Below are 8387 nucleotides of genomic sequence, written 5' to 3'. Positions count from 1 at the left end.
ACAAAGATGCGTCGAGGCTTGAAGACGAATTTGAGGTAACTAAAATTTTGAGGGCAAAGTTTCTATTTAGGTGGGTAGGATGTAAAACCCCGGTTAAACAAAAATTAAATAAATCATTAATCTAATATAGGCTGACGGGAGTGGAAAATGTAGCCATCGTAAATTAAAAATTTAAATATGATATTTGGATTCGGAGGATTTTTTCGAGTGGAAAAATATACTTTTCTGCGGAAAAATATATTTTTCTGTGAATGGTTATATAATGATATGACAGGATACTAACCCTGTGAGAAATATAACCTATCCTACTTGCGAGGTGTACAGAGCACTTAACTCTGTGAGGTGTACAGGGCACTCAACCCTACGAGGTTCCCTTTGTCTGCGAGGTGTACAAGGCACTCTCCCTGCGAGATATTGATGCCTGAGCATCTTTCCTATCTTTTCCTAGTGAATTTGCATTTAAATTGCTGAGTTTAATCAAGAATTAATTATCTTTTAGCCACTATGGATGCTACTTTGAGTCTTGTGCAATTTTGTTTATTTTAGGTAGCAGTCGGATGGATTTAATGGAGTTTCTTCAGAGAAAGAGAAGAAACCAAAGAGCTGACCAGCGAGGAGCGACGCGTACGCGTGCCTGACGCGTACGCGTGATTTGGAGCTGTCCATGGCGACGCGTGCGCGTACCTGACGCGTACGCGTGAAAAGTGAAGTTGCACAGCGACGCGTGCGCGTACCTGATGCGTACGCGTGGCTGACGCGTACGCGTGACATGCGCCACGTGCAGAATTCGCAGAAAATGCTGGGGGTGATTTCAGGCCGAGTTTCGACCCATTTTTTGGCCCAAAAACACAGACTAGAGCTAAGGGATAGCAGAGACTCAAGGGAGATTCACACAAGAATGTTTATGCCCACTCCAAGTTAGGCGTAGACCCTACGAAGCAAGTGGTCCCCTTCCATCAATTGAAGACATGCTGATTGCTTTAATTAATTTTGATTTAAACTTTATTTTATTTAAAAATAGGAAAAGATATTATTTTAGTTTTAAAAGATAGATTTTAAATTAATTAGGATTACATATAAAAGGGAATTGGAATTATTCCACAGGGGGAGATCTCATTCCATTCAAACTACCAAAATACATTTTATCAGAATCCTTATTTTCTCTTTGCCATGAGCAACTAAACCTCCAATGTTAAGGTTAGGAGCTCTGTCTATTGTATGGATTGATTTTATTATTTTTCTATTTTAATTTATGTTTTGATTTATATTTCAAGAATTGTTTTCGTTCTTTATTTTATGAATTTGGGTGGAACGAAAGTATGACCCTCTTTCTAATTGAGTTCTTGTATAACTTGGAAAAGCTCTTTACTTGAACAACATCTTGAAAACAACTTCTCCTAAATTTCTAGTTTATCTAAATTTAACGGGATACGTGACATATAATCCTTTTATATTTGGGTAATTAGGATTTCTGTGGCATATAACTAGAATTGAACTTCACCCCCTAATTGGAATTAATTGACCAAGGAATTGGCTGTTGACGAATTTTAGAGGAGACTAGAAAGGTCTAAGGAATTAGGGTCTAGTCACATATAGTTTGCCATTAATTAAATCTTGCATGATTAAATTAGTAAATAAGAAAAGTCAATCCGGAAAATAGATAACTCTGAAGCCTTAACTGTTTCTCTATACTTTATTCCCAACTCATTTATTTGCCTTTCTTTAATATTCTTTCTATTGTTTAATGTCTTTGAACTCTCAAACACTACTTTCTGTTTGCCTAACTAAGTAAATCAATTAATCATTATTGCTTAGTCCTTCAATCCTCGTGGGATCGACCCTCACTCACCTGAGGTATTACTTGGTACGACCCGGTGCACTTTCCGGTTAGTTTGTGGGTTATAAATTCCGCACCAAGTTTTTGGCGCCGTTGCCGGGGATTGATAGTGATTAACAACTATTAGTTGTTTGAGTGCTTAGATTAGGCGTTTTAGTTTTAATTTTTTTAATTTTTGCTTAGTATTTTCGAAATTTTTTTAATAGCACTAATATTTTTCTTTAATTTCTGAAATTAAGTTTGGTGTCCTCTACTTAATTTTATTTTAATTTTTCCTGTTTATTTTTTTATTTGGTTAATTTTGAATTTCTCTGTCTCACTTCTACCTATAATTTTCGAAATTTATTTATTTATTTTATTTAGTATTTTTATTTTATTATTTTACACAGGTTACCCCACACGGACTTCTCTGCACTCTGATGTAGAGAATCTCATCTTTTCTTGTCTTCTGTTTATTTATGCGCAAGAAAAAAGACAAAAAACATCTCTTGGACTTTGATCCTGAACCTGAAAGAACTTGTAGGTGACGTTTACAACAAGCAAGATTTTGCAAGGCTGCAGAATCCACTATGGATCATAATAATGTTGTTAATGCCAATGTGGCAAACCCGAATGAGGATGATCAACAAAGGAGAGTGCTTGGCTCTTACTCTGCTCCTACTATAGATCTTTATGGAAAAATCATTGTGGTGCCTCCTATAGCTGCGAACAACTTTGAGCTGAAGCCACAATTGGTCATCCTGGTGCAACAAAACTGCCAGTATCATGGTCTTCCCCATGAAGACCTAAATCAATTTATTTCTAATTTTCTACAGATTTGTAATACTGTGATGACAAATAGAGTGAACCCAGAGGTGTACAAACTCATGCTCTTCCCGTTTGCTCTGAGGGATGGAGCAAAGCTATGGCTAGATTTCTAACCCAAGGAGAGTTTGGATACTTGGAACAAGGTTATTACTGAGTTTCTTAATAAATTTTTCCCACCAAAGAAGCTAACTAAGCTTAGGGTGGAGGTTCAGACCCTCAGGCAAAAGGATGGTGAAACTCTTTATGAAGCTTGGGAGAGATACAAGCTACTGACTAGGCAATACCCTCCGGACATGTTCTCCAAATGGACTTGATGAGCGGATAATTTATACGCTTTTTGACATTGTTTTTAGTATGTTTTTAATAGGATCTAGTTATTTTTAGGGATGTTTTCATTAGTTTTTATGTTAAATTCACATTTCTGGACTTTACTATGAGTTTGTGTGTTTTTCTATGATTTCAGGTATTTTCTGGCTGAAATTGAGGGACTTGAGCAGAAATCAGATTCAGAGGTTGAAGAAGGACTGCTGATGCTGTTGGATTCTGACCTCCCTGCACTCAAAGTGGATTTTCTGGAGCTACAAAACTCGAAATGGCGCGCTTCCAATTGCGTTGGAAAGTAGACAACCAGGGCTTTCCAGAAATATATAATAGTCCATACTTTGGCCAAGAATTGACGACGTAAACTGGCGTTCAACGCCAGCCTTCTGCCCAAATCTGGCGTCCAGCGCCAGAAAAGGATCCAAAACCAGAGTTGAACACCCAAACTGGCACAGAAACTGGCGTTCAACTCCACAAATGGCCTCTACACGTGCAACACTCAGGCTCAGCCCAAACACACACCAAGTGGGCCCCGAAAGTGGATTTATGCATCAATTACTTACTCATGTAAACCCTAGTAGCTAGTTTATTATAAATAGGACCTTTTACTATTGTATTAGGCATCTTTTGATCATCTTAGGATCTTAGGATCATCTTTGAACGCATTGTTCTTAGACCATGGGGGCTGGCCATCTCGGCCATGCCTGGACCTTCACTTATGTACTTTTAACGGTAGAGTTTCTACACTCCATAGATTAAGGTGTGGAGCTCTGCTGTTCCTCAAAGATTAATGCAAAGTACTACTGTTTTCTATTCAATTCTTCTTATTTCACTTCTAAGATATCCATTCGCACCCAAGAACGTGATGAAGGTGATGATTATGTGTGACGCTCATCATCCTTCTCCCTTATGAACGCGTGCCTGACAAACACTTCTGTTCTACATGAAATAAGCTAGAATGAATATCTCTTAGATCTCCTAACCGGAATCTTCGTGGCGTAAGCTAGAATGATGGCGGCATTCAAGAGAATCTGGAAAGTCTAAACCTTGTCTGTGGTATTCCGAGTAGGATTCAATGATTGAATGACTGTGACGAGCTTCAAACTCGCGAGTGCTGGGCGTTAGTGACAGACGCAAAAGGAGGGTGAATCCTATTCCAGCATGATCGGGAACCGACAGATGAATAGCCGTGCCGTGACAGGGTGCGTGAGCATATTATTCACTGAGAGGAGGGGATGTAGCCACTGACAACGGTGATGCCCTTGCATAAAGCCAGCCATGGAAAGGAGTAAGACGGATTGGATGAAGATAGCAGGAAAGCAGAGGTTCAGAGGAACGAAAAGCATCTCCATTCGCTTATCTGAAATTCCTACCAATGATTTACATAAGTATCTCTATCTCTATTTTATTATATCATATTCGAAAACACCATTATCACTTTATATCTGCCTGACTGAGATTTACAAGGTGACCATAGCTTGCTTCATACCAACAATCTCCGTGGGATTCGACCCTTACTCACGTAAGGTATTACTTGGACGACCCAGTGCACTTGCTGGTTAGTTGTATCGAAGTTGTAACAATTATGAATTAAGATCAAAGCACCAAGCTTTGGAGCCATTACCAGGGATTGTTCGAGCCTGGACATCACAATTTCGTGCACCAAGTTTTTGGCGCCGTTGCCGGGGATTGTTTGAGTTTGGACAACTGACGGTTCATCTTGTTGCTCAGATTAGGTAATTTTCTTTTTGTTTTATTTTCAAAAATTTTTCAAAAAATTTTTCAAAATTTTCTCATCTGTTTTCGAAAAAAAAATAAATAAATAAAAATGTTTTCAAAAATTTATTCAAAATTTTTAAAGAATGAATTCTAGTGTTTCATGAAGCATGTGAAGCCTGGCTGGCTGTCAAGCCATGTCTAAATTCTTTTGGACTGAGGCTTCCAACCATCAGCTCTTATACGACTGTAGGGTATGTCAGGCAGAAGTTATACATGCTGAAGCTTGGCTGGCCATTGGCCATGTCTAGTGTTTTGGACTGGAGCTTTCTTTGAAAGCTTGGCTGGCTAGTGAGCCATGTCTAATTCCTGGACTGAAGCTTTAGACTAACATGGCAAGATTCCTGGAATTCATATTAAAAATTTTGGAATCCTTATTTTTTCTTTTAAATTTTCGAAAAAAAATAAAAATCCAAAAAAATTAGAAAATCATAAAAATCAAAAATATTTTCTGTTTCTTGTTTGAGTCTTGAGTCACATTATAAGTTTGGTGTCACTTGCATATGCATCTTGCATTTTTCGAAAATATCATGCATTCATAGTGTTCTTCATGATCTTCAAGTTGTTCTTGGTAAGTCTTCTTGTTTGATCTTGATGATTTTTTTGTTTTGTGTCTTTTCATGTTTATCATATGCATTCTTGAATTCTTAGTGCGTAAGCATTAAAGAATTCTAAGTTTGGTGTCTTGCATGTTTTCTTTGCATTAAAAATTTTTCAAAATTATGTTCTTGATGTTCATCTTGACTTCATAGTGTTCTTGGTGTTCATCTTGACATTCATATCATTCATGCATGCATTCATTGTTTTGATCTAAAAATTTCATGCATTGCATAATTTTCATGTTTTTCATAAAAATTTCAAAAATAAAAAAAATATCTTTCCCTTTTTCTCTCATCAAATTCGAAGATTTGGATTGACTTTTTCAAAAATTTTAAAATCAAGTTGTTTCTTATGAGTCAAATCAAATTTTCAATTTGAAAATCTTATCTTTTTCAAAAATCTTTTTCAAAAATCAAATCTTTTTCAAAATTCTTAGTTATTTTCGAAAATTCAAAAAATATTTTTCAAAAATCTTTTTCTTAATTTTTTACAAATTTTCGAAAATAACATAATCAATTAATGTTTTGATCCAAAAATTTGAAGTTTGTTACTTGCTTGTTAAGAAAGATTCAAACTTTAAATTCTAGAACCATATCTTGTGATTTCTTATGAATCAAGTCATTAATTGTGATTTTAAAAATCAAATCTTTTTCAAAACTAATTTCTATCATATCTTTTCAAAAATATCTTCTTATCTTATCTTTTTCAAAAATATCTTTTCAAAATATCTTTTCTAACTTCCTAACTTCTTATCTTTTCAAAATTTGTTTCAACTAACTAACTAACTTTTTGTTTGTTTCTTACTTTTTCAAAACTACCTAACTAACTCTCTCTCTCTCATTTTCGAAAATATCTTCCCCTTTTTCAAAATTTCTTTTTAATTTATTAATTATTTTAATTTTTAAATTAATTTTCGAAAATTACTAACAATTTTTCAAAAACCATTTTCAAAAATCACTAACTCTTTTCAAAATAATTTTCGAAAATTCCTCCTCCTCCATTCTATTCTATTTATTCATTCATATCCTAACATCTCATCTCACATCTCTTCCATTGTACAGTTGTTTCTTCCTTTACATCACATTCTTTGTCTCCCCCTTTCTTCCACTCACAAAGGGATCCCTATACTGTGGTATAAGGATCTCTATTATTATTATTATTTTTCTGTGCCTTCTTCCTTGTCATATGAGCAGGAGCAAGGATAAGAACATTCTTGTGGAAGCAGATCCAGAACCTGAAAGGACTCTGAAGAGAAAATTAAGAGAAGCTAAAATACAACAATCCAGAGATAAACTTTCAGAAATTTTCGAACAGGAAAGAGATGGCAGCCGAAAATAATAATAATGTAAGGAAGATGCTTGGTGACTTTACTGCACCTAATTCCAATTTACATGGAAGAAGCATCTCCATTCCTGCCATTGGAGCAAACAACTTTGAGCTGAAACCTCAGTTAGTTTCTCTGATGCAGCAGAACTGCAAGTTTCATGGACTTCCATCTGAAGATCCTTTTCAGTTCTTAACTGAATTCTTGCAGATATGTGATACTGTTAAGACTAATGGAGTAGATCCTGAAGTCTACAGGCTCATGCTTTTCCCTTTTGCTGTAAGAGACAGAGCTAGATTATGGTTGGATTCTCAACCCAAAGACAGCCTGAACTCTTGGGATAAGCTGGTCACAGCTTTCTTAGCCAAGTACTTTCCTCCTCAAAAGCTGAGCAAGCTTAGAGCTGATGTTCAAACCTTCAGACAGAAAGAAGGTGAATCCCTCTATGAAGCTTGGGAAAGATACAAACAGTTGACCAAAAAGTGTCCTTCTGACATGCTTTCAGAATGGACCATCCTGGATATATTCTATGATGGTTTATCTGAGCTATCAAAGATGTCACTGGATACTTCTGCAGGTGGATCCATTCACCTAAAGAAAATGCCTGCAGAAGCTCAAGAACTCATTGACATGGTTGCTAATAACCAGTTCATGTACACTTCTGAAAGGAATCCTGTGAGTAATGGGACGCTATGAAGAAGGGAGTTCTTGAAGTTGATACTCTGAATGCCATATTGGCTCAGAATAAAATATTGACTCAGCAAGTCAATATGATCTCTCAGAGTCTGCATGGAATGCAAGCTGCATCCAACAGTACTCAAGAGGCTTCTCCTAAAGAAGAAGCTTATGATCCTGAGAACCCTGCAATAGCAGAGGTAAATTACTTAGGTGAACCTTATGGAAACACCTATAACTCAACATGGAGAAATCATCCAAATTTCTCATGGAAGGATCAAAAGCCTCAACAAGGCTTTAATAATGGTGGAAGAAACAGGTTTAGCAATAGCAAGCCTTTTCCATCATCAACTCAGCAACAGACAGAGAACTCTGAACAAAATGCTTCTAATTTAGCAAATCTAGTCTCTGATCTATCTAAGGCCACTGTAAGTTTCATGAATGAAACAAGGTCTTCCATTAGAAATCTGGAAGCACAAGTGGGCCAGCTGAGAAAAGGATCACTGAAATCCCTCCTAGTACTCTCCCAAGCAATACAGAAGAGAACCCAAAAGGAGAGTGCAAGGCCATTGACATAAGCGCCATGGCCGAAACTGTGAGGAGAGGAGAGGACGTGAATCCCAAGGAGGAAGACCTCTTGGGACGTCCAGTGATCAATAAGGAGCTTCCCTCTGAGGAACCAAAGGACTCTGAGGCTCATCTAGAGACCATAGAGATTCCATTGAACCTCCTTATACCCTTCATGAGCTCTGATGAGTATTCCTCTTCAAAGAGAATGAGGATGTACTGAAGAGCAAGCTACCAAGTTTCTTGGTGCAATCATGAAGCTGAATGCCAAATTATTTGGCATTGATACTTGGGAAGTTGAACCTCCCTTGTTCATCAATGAACTAAGTGATCTGGATCAACTGACATTGCCTCAGAAGAGACAGGATCCTGGAAAGTTCATAATACCTGTACCATAGGTACCATGATCTTTAAGGCTCTGTGTGACCTTGGTTCAGGAATAAACCTCATGCCCCTCTCTGTAATAGAGAAACTGGGAAT

The 8387-nt window shown here is 36.9% G+C and overlaps 1 non-coding gene across 1 annotated transcript; it reads right to left on the bottom strand.

The window, feature by feature from the left end:
• Nucleotides 1-7058: 7058 nt before the first annotated feature.
• Nucleotides 7059-7166, bottom strand: LOC112780728 (small nucleolar RNA R71). The gene has a single exon (XR_003191544.1). It is a non-coding gene; the product is annotated as a small nucleolar RNA R71 (small nucleolar RNA).
• Between the last annotated feature and the right edge of the window lie 1221 nt (nt 7167-8387).

Source organism: Arachis hypogaea, unplaced genomic scaffold (genome assembly GCF_003086295.3).
Source record: "Arachis hypogaea cultivar Tifrunner unplaced genomic scaffold, arahy.Tifrunner.gnm2.J5K5 arahy.Tifrunner.gnm2.scaffold_872, whole genome shotgun sequence".
Lineage (NCBI taxonomy): Eukaryota > Viridiplantae > Streptophyta > Magnoliopsida > Fabales > Fabaceae > Arachis > Arachis hypogaea.
This window is presented reverse-complemented; position numbering and strand designations above follow the sequence as displayed.